Raw genomic sequence first — 13,757 nt, 5'->3', positions numbered from 1 at the left:
TGTACAAGAATAACGGAGTAAAGATTTATGAAAATTCGAGGACGAATTTTTATAAGGGGGGAAGAATGTAATACCTTGAAATTTGGATGTTTCAAGAGTAAGCGGTGCGTCTCATTTTGAATCGTCAAAATGAGAAAAAAAATGAGGAAATTAGCGAAAGAGTTAAATAAAAGAGGACTCGAGTAGGTCGATATTGAAATTTTGAAAAGAAAATTTCAATGCTAAAAGTCCATAAAAGAAATGAAAATGGATTTTAAAAGAGTTTATGGAAAAAAATGGACAAAGGCAAATTTAAGCCTAAACTAGAAAATAATGATTTAATTCTCGAAAAATATAATTTAAATAAATTGTATATATGGAAATTAATATTTAAGCATGTAATATCGATTAATTGGCAATCGATATTCATTAAGCAAAATTTGATGGAAAAACAAGCATTCTAGCTCAAATTGGAATTTGAGCATTTTTAGCGAAAACAAAAATAAAATCGCTAAAATAAATTATCGGAAATTGAATTAGGAGCTATTAAGGTGGTATTATTTATTTGGAAAATAAATAATATAAAATTTATTGAAGTATAAAAATCGGGTATTTAATCGACGAATTTGGGCGAAATAAAAGCTAGAAGTTAAAATGGTTAAAAATGGCAATTCAAAGGACTAAAGGAGACTTTTCCCATTAAAACTTGAATCAAATTGATTTGATTCTCAGATCAGCAATAGAAAAAAAAAAGGACTCAGCCCTCAACTTCATCTCCATCCTTAGAAAGCTTAAACATGCAAGAACTTAGAATTGCCATATCTTGCTCGATTTTGGTCCGAATTGGACGATTCTTGCGGCCACGGAACGGGGAAGGAAAGCTCTATGCATCTATCCCATAGACTCAAGGTAAAAATATTGTTCTGTGGTTAGGTTTTCAGCAGTAATAAATTCGATTTTTGTTCAAAATTGATGGTAATGATAACTTAAAGGTTAATTGTGATGTTTTGGATGTCTAATTGATTAGGTAGAGCTGAGTTTGTGTTGTTTTGGTGTGAGAATGAGAGTTGTGCATTGAGTATGCTTAAGGGTTTAATGATAGGTGGTGGCCGGACCTGCTGGACCCGGCCGTCCAGCAGGCGCACCACCGTGCTGAATGCACGGTGGTGCCGAGCTGTTGCAGCTCTGGTGCTACGCACCAGAACTGAGCAGCCCCTCCCCTATAAAAACAGGGGAGGGCCACGACAATAGGAAGGGGTCCAAACCACCCCTTCCCCGAGGTCCTAGTACGTTCGATTTTGCGATATACGTTGAGTTACGGAGTTAGAAATCGAACGTAACGTAAAATAGTTTTCGAAAACAAACTTTGGACGAAAGTTTTATCGATTTGGAAATGATATTGTATGAGGTATATGGGTTGTTTTATACTTAAAAACGCTAGAGAATAGGAGTTATGGAATAGGCGTTTTAAGTATAAAACATAATATACGAAGTACACATAAAATGCTAAAGAGTCAAATTTGAACGCTTAAGATGTTTTTGGTTAATATAACCAATAAAATGTAAAGGTTGGATGTGAGAATTAAGCTAGACGTATTTAAGTTTTTAAATACGTTATTGAATTTGAAACATGGAAATTGGATTTAGAAAGTTAAAGTCGATATTCTAAGAATATCGAGTTAAAGTTAAGAAGTCGACCTACGCTAATAACTTAGGCTTATAAATATTGGTTATATGTTTATTAACTTTAAACGTATTTGTATTATATTGCGACAGACATATCGACGAGTACGGACTTGACGGTGTTGGCTTAGTGGGGTTCGGCCATTATTTTGATATCATGATTTGGATAGCAAATTCGGTGAGTATACTTTACTCTCGCGTATTATTACGCTATAATTATATTATTAAACATTTTAATTATAAGTTATAAAAACACATCGCATTATATAATCATTTGTTGTGATTTGGAATTGTATGAACTAAATGGTTATTCTACCGTGGGATACACGGAATATGACTAATGAAATAGTTATATATATATGTATATGAGTATACATATTAATAATTTACATTTGACAATTAAATTATGTATTGATTGATTATATATTTGTGAGTGAATTAAATATTTGGTGTTGGATTGAATTGTATATCGTTTTGTTGCTATTTGTTCTATGTTTGAAATTGATGTGTGATCCGAAGAAACAAGCTACCTATTGGGCGTCAATAGGCCGTGTGATCACCGGTGTTTGTAAGAGTCTAGATGTCTGTACTTAGAATTGTTTGACATGAGCTCATTAAATATTGATCATATTTATGATTATGAAATGGAATATGTTTGGGTATCGGAAAGGAGGATTATAATTTTGGTAGATACGAGGTAACTCGGTCGAACTATCTCGGGACCCGTATCTAGTGAGTAACTCGGTTGAACTATCTCGGGACTCACACCTTGGGATCGAGTAGTGGCATGATGTAACTCGGTTGAACTATCTCGGGACTATGCCACGTGGTAACGAGTAACTCGGTTGAACTATCTCGGGACCGTACCACTTGGATCAAAATGATTTGATATGAATACGATACATGTTAGGAGTTTAAGATTAAGGTTTCTATCGGATCAAATCTTTGTTTGTAATATAATGATATTATATTTGTTTAAATAAATGAATTTCAACTGCGATGTTATTTTGTGATAATACCGTTAGTAAGGTATATCTCACTCAGCTTAAGCTGACCCCCCAATAGTGTTTTCTTTCAGGTTTATTATGCGGTGACGTGGTCGAGCTTCCATCCACTGTTCTGGAAGTCTCAGTTATGAGAGTTCCTACCCTTCTTAGAGCTGCAGTAGTTATGTTAGTAGATTAATTCGATAGTTGACAGTTTATGTTTTTCATGTGCTGTGGCATAAAGATGTATTTTTGGAAAATGGTTTATCCACACATTTTGTATATGATTACATGATATTTTGCACAAGGTGGTTTGTGTTTTTAACAGGTGCCAGTAGCACAGTTTTCAAACGTTATATTGCCGATTTTTTTTAAAATTTAAGATTGTTGTTTTGCAAAAAGTTTATAGTGAATTTCAGGCTTGCTACGGGATTTGGAACTACAATTCCCATTCCCTAGCGCCGGTCGTGGCCCTCGATTTTGGGTCGTGACAAAGTTGGTATCAGAGCAGTTGGTCCAGTTACCACTGCCGGTCTGTGAAAAATGTCTATTTGACCCTAGTGACTGAGTCACTAGGTAACCTAGGAACTACTGCAGCATAGAGAGTCAAGCCTTAATTGATTGTGATTGTCTGAAATTGATTGATTTTGCTAGGTTGTGATTTTCGAATATAATACGGGGATGTGAGATTTGTTGATATGTGCATTATATTGTGATGTGCCTAAGTGATTATCTGAGTTATAAATTAGGCATAGTTATAGAACATGGTGATATAAGGGGTTTGAATTGTACCTTACGTATCGAAATTGTTTGATTTCCGCATGCCTGGGCGACGAGGAACTTGGTGACATGCTATATCGATCGAGGAGTAAACGCCTCCTATTTATCAAAATGGACTTCTTATCGATGCTAATAGGTCACCTGAGTAATTTGAGAATGAATATGTACTAGATAGTGACGAAGATCAGGACGGGGCTATTTCACCTGAGATGATAGTGATAGTGAGAGCAACCCGTCCGAAGATGCAGCATCGGAGGAGGATCCATTAGAGGACCTTGATATCGAGGTATTTAAGGGAGATCCGTTTTGCGCCGAGATACATAGATATTGTGGCATGAGAGATGAGATAGTATGGAGGGAGAGATATGCCGAGGCCAGTGTAAACAGTATTCAGACATAAATGAACATCGTTTTTTTTTCCTAGAGGCTTACGCACTATGGAAACATATATTATTAAGTTTCTAAGTATGGTAGAAGCGATGCCTAAACTTAATTTGAGGCAACAAAGAAGTCAACCATAGGTATATTCGAGGATTAAGGCTTGAGTTTGTAGAGTTATATGCTTATGTTTCAGAACATTTTGGATCGTTATCTGTTAGAGCTCACTCGATAGCTAGCGACCACGAGTGAGATGACAACCCCATTAGACCTTTCTTCTATAGACATGATAGATCAGTGTTCCCCGTGCCTAAGGGTAGAGATATTGTTGGTTAAGCTAGAAGGCACGAGCATAGTATTGTGACTCGTGAGAGGGGTGAGTCTAGTTAGGTTGCCCAAAGTATGTCATAAGTTACCTGCTTATGTGATTGAAATAAATTATATGATTGTGTAATCTACGTGAATTTCGTGCCTACCAAAAATGGTACAAATGGTGTGTTTGTGTATTTGATTTGGCTATATTGATTGGTTTGTTGTATAATTGATCATAATTGAATTGTGACTATTGTGGCATGCAACTGTAGAAAATATGATTACTTGTATTTGATATGTAATCGATATAAAATGTATTGGTTAAATAGTACACCGTAAAGTTATTGCCTATAGCAACAAATGCTATTAGAACCCATGCTTGTAGGTTAGAGCCTACACATAGTTGTTAAATTGAAAATTTAACGAAAAACACGTAAAATACATAAAACACATTTGTCTCAAAACGTAATTCCTGATATTACGTTTCGATTACCGCGAAGTTGTTAAGCAACCTCGAGGAAGGATTGTGGTGAAGGGTCAATCCATATGCTTAAGAGCTATGTGATACAAATTTAGAATCGAAATGATGAAATGAAAAAGTAGATGGATAGATACGAGAAGGTATCAAACGAGGTGTTCGATTTAAAATGTCGAAGAAGAGAAGGGTGCAGCGAAACACTTAAATAAGTGTTAGCGGACAGCGAAACTACCAATAATGAAATTGTTATAAACTTCAATGAATAATAATGAAAAGCCTATGATGTCGCAGAGTGTGTAATCTGGAGGGACTTACGAATTTTCAAAATACAAAAATCTCTTTTTTTTAGTGCAATTGTGCTCAGACATCGCATATGGCATGTCATAGTCACGTTAGCAATGCATACAAGTACTATTATATATATTTTCTATATAAAATATGATTTTCAAAACGTAGATCATGCATCATACTTGTATCAAAGTTAAAGAAAACGTGATTTTATCGAGCAACTCTTTAGTGATGAGAGATGTCATCACTCTGAGCCGCAATTGTACTAGAATTTTCAAATGATTTGAAATCGAAAGAAAAGTTTGAAAGGCTAGCCGAAAAGTTTTGTTTTGTAAGGGAACTCAGATGTAAAACTTTGCGACAATAATAAATGATTACCGATAAGAACGAATTTATGTGATAAAATTTACCCCAATATAAACATTGAGCCATAATAATAATAAAATATTATTAGAGTGATCGATGAGTGACACAAGAGATGTCGATAAGAGACCTATGATAGGTACTTACCCAAGTAAAAGACGGGGAGAACATAGAAAGTATAAGATGGAAAGAGGAAAGATAAAGACCAGAAAGGAACACGGGCTATGGACAAGACCATGTGATGGTAAGAAAGACCGAGTAATACGCGTATAACGTTTAATAGGAACAACCAAAAAAAAGGAGTAGATCGTAATGAGGTAGTTTAATGGAAGAGGCCTAATAAGAAGATTAAAGATGTAATATGAGAAGAAATGGAATAGCCGCAGGCGAAAGGAGCCAAGCGGATGAGTTGACACATAAGTCTAGGATCGACCTTGTTGATAGATCAGATATCAACAAGAGTCTAACATAATAAGGATGTACGCACGACCAAGAGTGCAATACGTCGATAAGTTTGTAAAGGAATAATTTCGAACTCATGTCAATAGTCGGTATTAGAAGTATCGAAATGAGATGTACAAGATGATCGGGAAATGTGATAAGACGAGGATAAGAACTTCAACGGACGATGATAAAGGAATTATCAGTCTTATATTCATCAGAATCAAGGGACGTTATGAACTGATCGATGAGATGATTGAGAAGCATATTAAGAGAAAAAGAAAAAGAAAAAGATGTTATCGGACGATGGTAAAGGTACTACCAGTCTGATATGAACAACAAAAGTTAAAGGATCAAGAGGTAGGAGATACGTCATAAAAGATGGACGCGGTCCATATTAAGTAATGCCAAGCATGCACCCAACTTCATGAGATTCAACATCAGGGAGCCATGAAGTGTGCGATGAATATAAAAGGAAAGGTATTCCTATATACCATAGGACATCGATAAAGATATCATGTACAAACATATACATGATCTAGTACGGGAAAGATAAGAAACGTCAGGAAAAATGACGATGGACCCCGATAAACTTTAAATGTTTATATGATGCGAGACAGAAATAGAGACTATCAAACAGTAGTCCAAACTAACAAGAAGGTATTAAGATTAATATTAGGAGTTCGAGAAATAATTGAAAGGATATCGATGAAAATTATTATGGAGTGATAATTCATCGCGAATATCGAAGAAAACAATGATTAAAGGACAAGGAAAAATGCAATTTTGGGATAAAGGTACTGCTAGAAGTCAACTTTCAGGGCGATTTTGAGAGTCAAAGGGATGTCGAAACAAGTTTGATTCTTAACGAAAGTTGAAGAGGGGATATCAAAATATAGAAATGTGGAATTAATTTCGAATAAAGACTATTTTGGATGATTGGATTATGAGCTCAAACAACAACCCATAATAGTAACTGTACAGTCCCAAAAATAGCTTAAGGAGGTGACTTCGAGGTCGATTTTGATACCTTCGAACTTTGATCTTAACTCGAAGTCTAAACAGAAGTAATAGACCACGCTGCAGACTATAAGAATGCCAATTTAGTTTGGTAAATGAATGCTTCTACATAAGTGGTTCAGATACCGAAGTAGGCTCGAGAGTCATTTTTTTTAGTCCAAGTTGACCAAAAAGGTTAAGTCAATCGGTTGTATTGTTAGAATTAATCAAATATAGTTTTGATTAATAACAAAGATCATTAAGAATGAAGGTTAAGGTTGAAGTAAGATAGTTAAAAGTTTGTATCAAAAAGAAATGATATGATATGAGTAAAGTATCATGATTATCAAAACAAATAAAGTTTGTACAAGAATAACGGAGTAAAGATTTATGAAAATTCGAGGATGAATTTTTATAAGGGGGGAAGAATGTAATACCTTGAAATTTGGATGTTTCAAGAGTAAGCGGTGCGTCTCATTTTGAATCGTCAAAATGAGAAAAAAAATGAGGAAATTAGCGAAAGAGTTAAATAAAAGAGGACTCGAGTAGGTCGATATTGAAATTTTGAAAAGAAAATTTCAATGCTAAAAGTCCATAAAAGAAATGAAAATGGATTTTAAAAGAGTTTATGGAAAAAAATGGACAAAGGCAAATTTAAGCCTAAACTAGAAAATAATGATTTAATTCTCGAAAAATATAATTTAAATAAATTGTATATATGGAAATTAATATTTAAGCATGTAATATCGATTAATTGGCAATCGATATTCATTAAGCAAAATTTGATGGAAAAACAAGCATTCTAGCTCAAATTGGAATTTGAGCATTTTTAGCGAAAACAAAAATAAAATCGCTAAAATAAATTATCGGAAATTGAATTAGGAGCTATTAAGGTGGTATTATTTATTTGGAAAATAAATAATATAAAATTTATTGAAGTATAAAAATCGGGTATTTAATCGACGAATTTGGGCGAAATAAAAGCTAGAAGTTAAAATGGTTAAAAATGGCAATTCAAAGGACTAAAGGAGACTTTTCCCATTAAAACTTGAATCAAATTGATTTGATTCTCAGATCAGCAATAGAAAAAAAAAGGACTCAGCCCTCAACTTCATCTCCTTCCTTAGAAAGCTTAAACATGCAAGAACTTAGAATTGCCATATCTTGCTCGATTTTGGTCCGAATTGGACGATTCTTGCGGCCACGGAACGGGGAAGGAAAGCTCTATGCATCTATCCCATAGACTCAAGGTAAAAATATTGTTCTGTGGTTAGGTTTTCAGCAGTAATAAATTCGATTTTTGTTCAAAATTGATGGTAATGATAACTTAAAGGTTAATTGTGATGTTTTGGATGTCTAATTGATTAGGTAGAGCTGAGTTTGTGTTGTTTTGGTGTGAGAATGAGAGTTGTGCATTGAGTATGCTTAAGGGTTTAATGATAGGTGGTGGCCGGACCTGCTGGACCCGGCCGTCCAGCAGGCGCACCACCGTGCTGAATGCACGGTGGTGCCGAGCTGTTGCAGCTCTGGTGCTACGCACCAGAACTGAGCAGCCCCTCCCCTATAAAAACAGGGGAGGGCCACGACAATAGGAAGGGGTCCAAACCACCCCTTCCCCGAGGTCCTAGTACGTTCGATTTTGCGATATACGTTGAGTTACGGAGTTAGAAATCGAACGTAAAGTAAAATAGTTTTCGAAAACAAACTTTGGACGAAAGTTTTATCGATTTGGAAATGATATTGTATGAGGTATATGGGTTGTTTTATACTTAAAAACGCTAGAGAATAGTAGTTATGGAATAGGCGTTTTAAGTATAAAACATAATATACGAAGTACACATAAAATGCTAAAGAGTCAAATTTGAACGCTTAAGATGTTTTTGGTTAATATAACCAATAAAATGTAAAGGTTGGATGTGAGAATTAAGCTAGACGTATTTAAGTTTTTAAATACGTTATTGAATTTGAAACATGGAAATTGGATTTAGAAAGTTAAAGTCGATATTCTAAGAATATCGAGTTAAAGTTAAGAAGTCGACCTACGCTAATAACTTAGGCTTATAAATATTGGTTATATGTTTATTAACTTTAAACGTATTTGTATTATATTGCGACAGACATATCGACGAGTACGGACTTGACGGTGTTGGCTTAGTGGGGTTCGGCCATTATTTTGATATCATGATTTGGATAGCAAATTCGGTGAGTATACTTTACTCTCGCGTATTATTACGCTATAATTATATTATTAAACATTTTAATTATAAGTTATAAAAACACATCGCATTATATAATCATTTGTTGTGATTTGGAATTGTATGAACTAAATGGTTATTCTACCGTGGGATACACGGAATATGACTAATGAAATAGTTATATATATATGTATATGAGTATACATATTAATAATTTACATTTGACAATTAAATTATGTATTGATTGATTATATATTTGTGAGTGAATTAAATATTTGGTGTTGGATTGAATTGTATATCGTTTTGTTGCTATTTGTTCTATGTTTGAAATTGATGTGTGATCCGAAGAAACAAGCTACCTATTGGGCGTCAATAGGCCGTGTGATCACCGGTGTTTGTAAGAGTCTAGATGTCTGTACTTAGAATTGTTTGACATGAGCTCATTAAATATTGATCATATTTATGATTATGAAATGGAATATGTTTGGGTATCGGAAAGGAGGATTATAATTTTGGTAGATACGAGGTAACTCGGTCGAACTATCTCGGGACCCGTATCTAGTGAGTAACTCGGTTGAACTATCTCGGGACTCACACCTTGGGATCGAGTAGTGGCATGATGTAACTCGGTTGAACTATCTCGGGACTATGCCACGTGGTAACGAGTAACTCGGTTGAACTATCTCGGGACCGTACCACTTGGATCAAAATGATTTGATATGAATACGATACATGTTAGGAGTTTAAGATTAAGGTTTCTATCGGATCAAATCTTTGTTTGTAATATAATGATATTATATTTGTTTAAATAAATGAATTTCAACTGCGATGTTATTTTGTGATAATACCGTTAGTAAGGTATATCTCACTCAGCTTAAGCTGACCCCCCAATAGTGTTTTCTTTCAGGTTTATTATGCGGTGACGTGGTCGAGCTTCCATCCACTGTTCTGGAAGTCTCAGTTATGAGAGTTCCTACCCTTCTTAGAGCTGCAGTAGTTATGTTAGTAGATTAATTCGATAGTTGACAGTTTATGTTTTTCATGTGCTGTGGCATAAAGATGTATTTTTGGAAAACGGTTTATCCACACATTTTGTATATGATTACATGATATTTTGCACAAGGTGGTTTGTGTTTTTAACAGGTGCCAGTAGCACAGTTTTCAAACGTTATATTGCCGATTTTTTTTAAAATTTAAGATTGTTGTTTTGCAAAAAGTTTATAGTGAATTTCAGGCTTACTACGGGATTTGGAACTACAATTCTCATTCCCTAGCGCCGGTCGCGGCCCTCGATTTTGGGTCGTGACAATAATAAACTTTAGCATTAGAATTGGCTGATGCTGAATGGCGTCACTTGTACCCTGAAGAATCTGTGAGACACTTAGCGAGGATATACTCGGATCAATGTCTAATCCTAATCGACACGTCCCGACCTCCCCCTTTTACTTCCCGGACGGTTCGCTTGGGCTGTGGACTTGCCGGTTGGTTGATTCTTGAAATCGCTTTTTGAGAAGAAGAAAAAAAAGCCCTCGATCCCGACCCAAAAATAAATAGGAAGCAGGGCGAGGGTCGTTCATGAGAGAGAGAGAGAGAGAGAGAGAGAGAGAGAGAGAGAGAGAGAGAGAGAGAGAGAGAGAGAGTTGTGTTACCTTTAATTTTGATAAGCTGATATTGTTTCTTCACTTAATATTAATTTTTTTACTACTCTTTTATTGTTTTATAATGATTTTTTGGTTGTATTTAAGTTGATATCGAGTTGCTTACTAGTTGCTCTCTAGTTAAAAAATAATGATATCGAGTTGCTTACTAGTTGCTCTCTAATTATTTTTCAGTTCAGTGCACCGTTTTATTAGTAAATTATTATATGTGCTGTTTGTACAATTTAAAAGACATGGCAGTTAACTTAATATATTTATTTTTGACAAAATAACTTAATATTATAATTAGAGTAAGTAAATTGAGATATATTCAACTTTAATTTAGTAATAAATTATCTTTTTAAATTAGATACATCTAAATTTCTTTATTTTATTACAAAATATCTCCACCATAAAGAGTCACAAAAAATGGTTATCTTTTCTAAAATGCAAAAAATAAAAATAAAATAAGACGTTTTAAAAATATATGCAATATATGAAAATATTTTTAATAGTTTATTACTGAAAATAAATAAATAATGCAAACTAATATATACAAAAAAATAATAAAAAAAAAATACTTTCCAGAGAAACAATTTAGAAAACACATAATAAGCACTATTCAAGGTAATTTTTTTAACAAATTATTTTATTTATAAATTAAATTAGTTAAGTAATTAAAATTGCAGTTCAATAGTTAATAAGTAATATTTAAATTAAGTTATCATGTCAATCACCAGATAGATTAGTACAATTATAATGTCCTCATATTGTTTTGTCTTTTTATGGAATAATTAGTTGAGTTTAAGGAGTATAAATAATGTATTTGAAAGAATATACTAGAAGAAAAATTAATGTACAAAGGGTAGAAGGAAAAGGCGTAAGGGTGAACACATATTTTAAGAAAAAGCGCATTTGTGCTAATATTTTATCTACAGCGTATAAAAGTTTATAGTTTCACTAAAAGGAGTATTTATGTACAAAGCCCCCATAAAATCACATAAAGACAAAAATGGACTAAAATAGTATTTTGTTCACTCTAAATTATTAAAATATCATTTTAACTCAATTTTCTCTCTAATTGGTATAAGTATCAGTTTAATTCATGTTCCTGTACTTTATAAAGTTATGAATTGTAAAATTAGGTTTAATAGTACTAAAAAAATATTTTAGTTGAGATTTCATAAATTTATGTCAAACTCTGTAAATCTATCCAAATTTAATAATTTTATTGAAATTTTATCTAATTTTTTCCGATCAATTTAGTTGTCTTAACTTTCAGTTGAATATCTATACTAACTCCTTAGTTAGTAAAGTTTATTTTTAAAAATTACAAAACTGAACTCCTAATTTAAAAACAAAAAGCAAAATTTAATTTCGAATTTTCCATCTTTCAAGTGCTTAAGCAAAAAAAAGTTTAAAATTTAAAATAAACAAAAATGCATATAAATATTATACGGAGTTAAAAAGATCGACACAATTAATTAATTGAATGCAAAAAATTGTATAGAATTACATCTAAATTATTAAATTTGAATAGATTACAATTTTGAAAATTTTAGATTAATTTACTAAAAGTCGAAAACATTGACTTTTTGATACAATAAGACCTTAAATTTATTATACATATTTAATTTATTTTTAATTATTTAAAATTAATAAGAAAAATAAATAAATGTGGTACTTTTAAAACTTTAAATATAAAATCTAATAAGTACTATGATTTCAAAGAAAAGTTGGGATATTAAACTCTGTAGGTCATGGCTTTTCTCAAATTACAGAAATGTCACTACAAAAACTTTTGTTACAAAATGGTCATTGAACTATAAATTCTCATATTTAAAATGAATTGATATAATATTAATAAATTTATTATATTTGACATCAAAATGCCAATTTTAACATTATTTTAAAGAGAATTATTAAAAAATAAATAATTCAAAAGTGAATGCGAAACTGATAAAAGAAGAGAAAGGATAGAGGTAGTTACTTGATTAAGTTCCCGATCGACCTTGTATTGCGAACCCATTTCCTAATTCTTCAGAGTTGTATGTTTTGAGTGGAAACAATAATTATTATGTGCTACTTTTAGTACAGCAATAGCGTGTATATTTATATGAAGGAAAATGCATACATGACTTCCTATACTTTCGCAAAATTTTAGTTTTAAATTCTAGGTTTAACTCATCTAGAGGCCTCTATACTTTACACCTTTTTTTTCATAGGTCCTTATACTTCATTTTTATATTATCTGATTCTTCTACTTACCTATTTTCGATTTGGCTTAATCACCAAAAAAACCCTCACCTTTTAGCCCCTTTTCAGTTGCACTCTGACGTTGCAATTTTGTCAGTTGCACCCTAATTCGCACCTTCGGGTTTTAATTCCACCCTCAAAATCAAATTGGCCTGTTTTCACTCGGAAAAAAATCATAAAAATCCTTATAAAGTACTCGTTTGAACTCTTTTCCACATAAAAAGTTAAAAATAGATGACTTATTTTAACTTTCTTCAAATAAAAAAGAGATCAATTTAATACTTGAGGGTGGAATTGAAAACCAAAGGTGCGAATAAGGGTGCAACTGACAAAATTGCAACGTCAGGGTGCATTTGAAAAGGGGCTAAAAGGTGGGAGTTTTTTGGTGATTAAGCCTTTCGATTTTCAGGTCCTTTTTGAGTTTTTTCCAGTCCCTCTACTTACAATTGTTTTTTCCTCTAGTCTCTATACTTACAATCTTTTTTTCCTCCAGTCACATAAAATGACTGGAAAAAACTCAAAAAGGACCTGAAAAAATAAAAATAGGTAAATAGAAGGATCAGACAATATAAAAATAAAATATAAGGACCTACGGAAAAAAAAGTGTAAAGTACATGGACCTCTAAATGGGTTTGGCCTAAATTCTATTTTTACTTTTCTTTTTTTGTAAATTTGTTAAGGATATTGATGACTAAAATTCAGAATCTAACACATATAGAATGATCTTATAATATTAATATATATACTTTAAATTCTTTTAACTTACCAAATGAATTATAACCCAAATAGTATAAACATTAAGTGGCATTCTATTAGGTTGTGAGTTTAATTTCTTCCATAAACGTTCCTCTTCTCCAATGATAAAAAAATGGAATCATTTATATTTTGGCAAAAAAATCCTTTTAACTTTATTTTTAATCGACTCTTTATTTATCTATCTAAAGAAAATGAAAATTTCCTATTTAAACTTTATTAAAAATTA

The 13,757-nt window shown here is 32.7% G+C and overlaps 1 long non-coding RNA gene across 3 annotated transcripts; it reads left to right on the top strand.

Moving 5' to 3' along the window:
- The first annotated feature begins 578 nt into the window (after positions 1-578).
- On the top strand, positions 579-10,248 carry LOC126676948 (uncharacterized). Of its 3 annotated transcripts, XR_007640445.2 has the most exons (4): positions 579-888; positions 1,756-1,840; positions 8,805-8,889; positions 9,777-10,248. It is a non-coding gene; the product is annotated as an uncharacterized LOC126676948 (long non-coding RNA). The 3 variants fall into 3 exon arrangements; XR_008790888.1 differs by lacking the exons at positions 8,805-8,889; positions 9,777-10,248 and adding an exon at positions 2,728-3,004 and having other exon boundaries at positions 742-888; XR_007640449.2 differs by lacking the exons at positions 579-888; positions 1,756-1,840 and adding an exon at positions 7,781-7,937.
- The last annotated feature ends 3,509 nt before the right edge of the window (positions 10,249-13,757 follow it).

The sequence above is a fragment of the Mercurialis annua genome, linkage group LG1-X (assembly GCF_937616625.2).
Source record: "Mercurialis annua linkage group LG1-X, ddMerAnnu1.2, whole genome shotgun sequence".
Taxonomy (NCBI): Eukaryota; Viridiplantae; Streptophyta; class Magnoliopsida; order Malpighiales; family Euphorbiaceae; genus Mercurialis; species Mercurialis annua.
The sequence above is the reverse complement of the archived record's forward strand: the minus strand, read 5'-3'. Positions and strand labels throughout refer to the sequence as shown.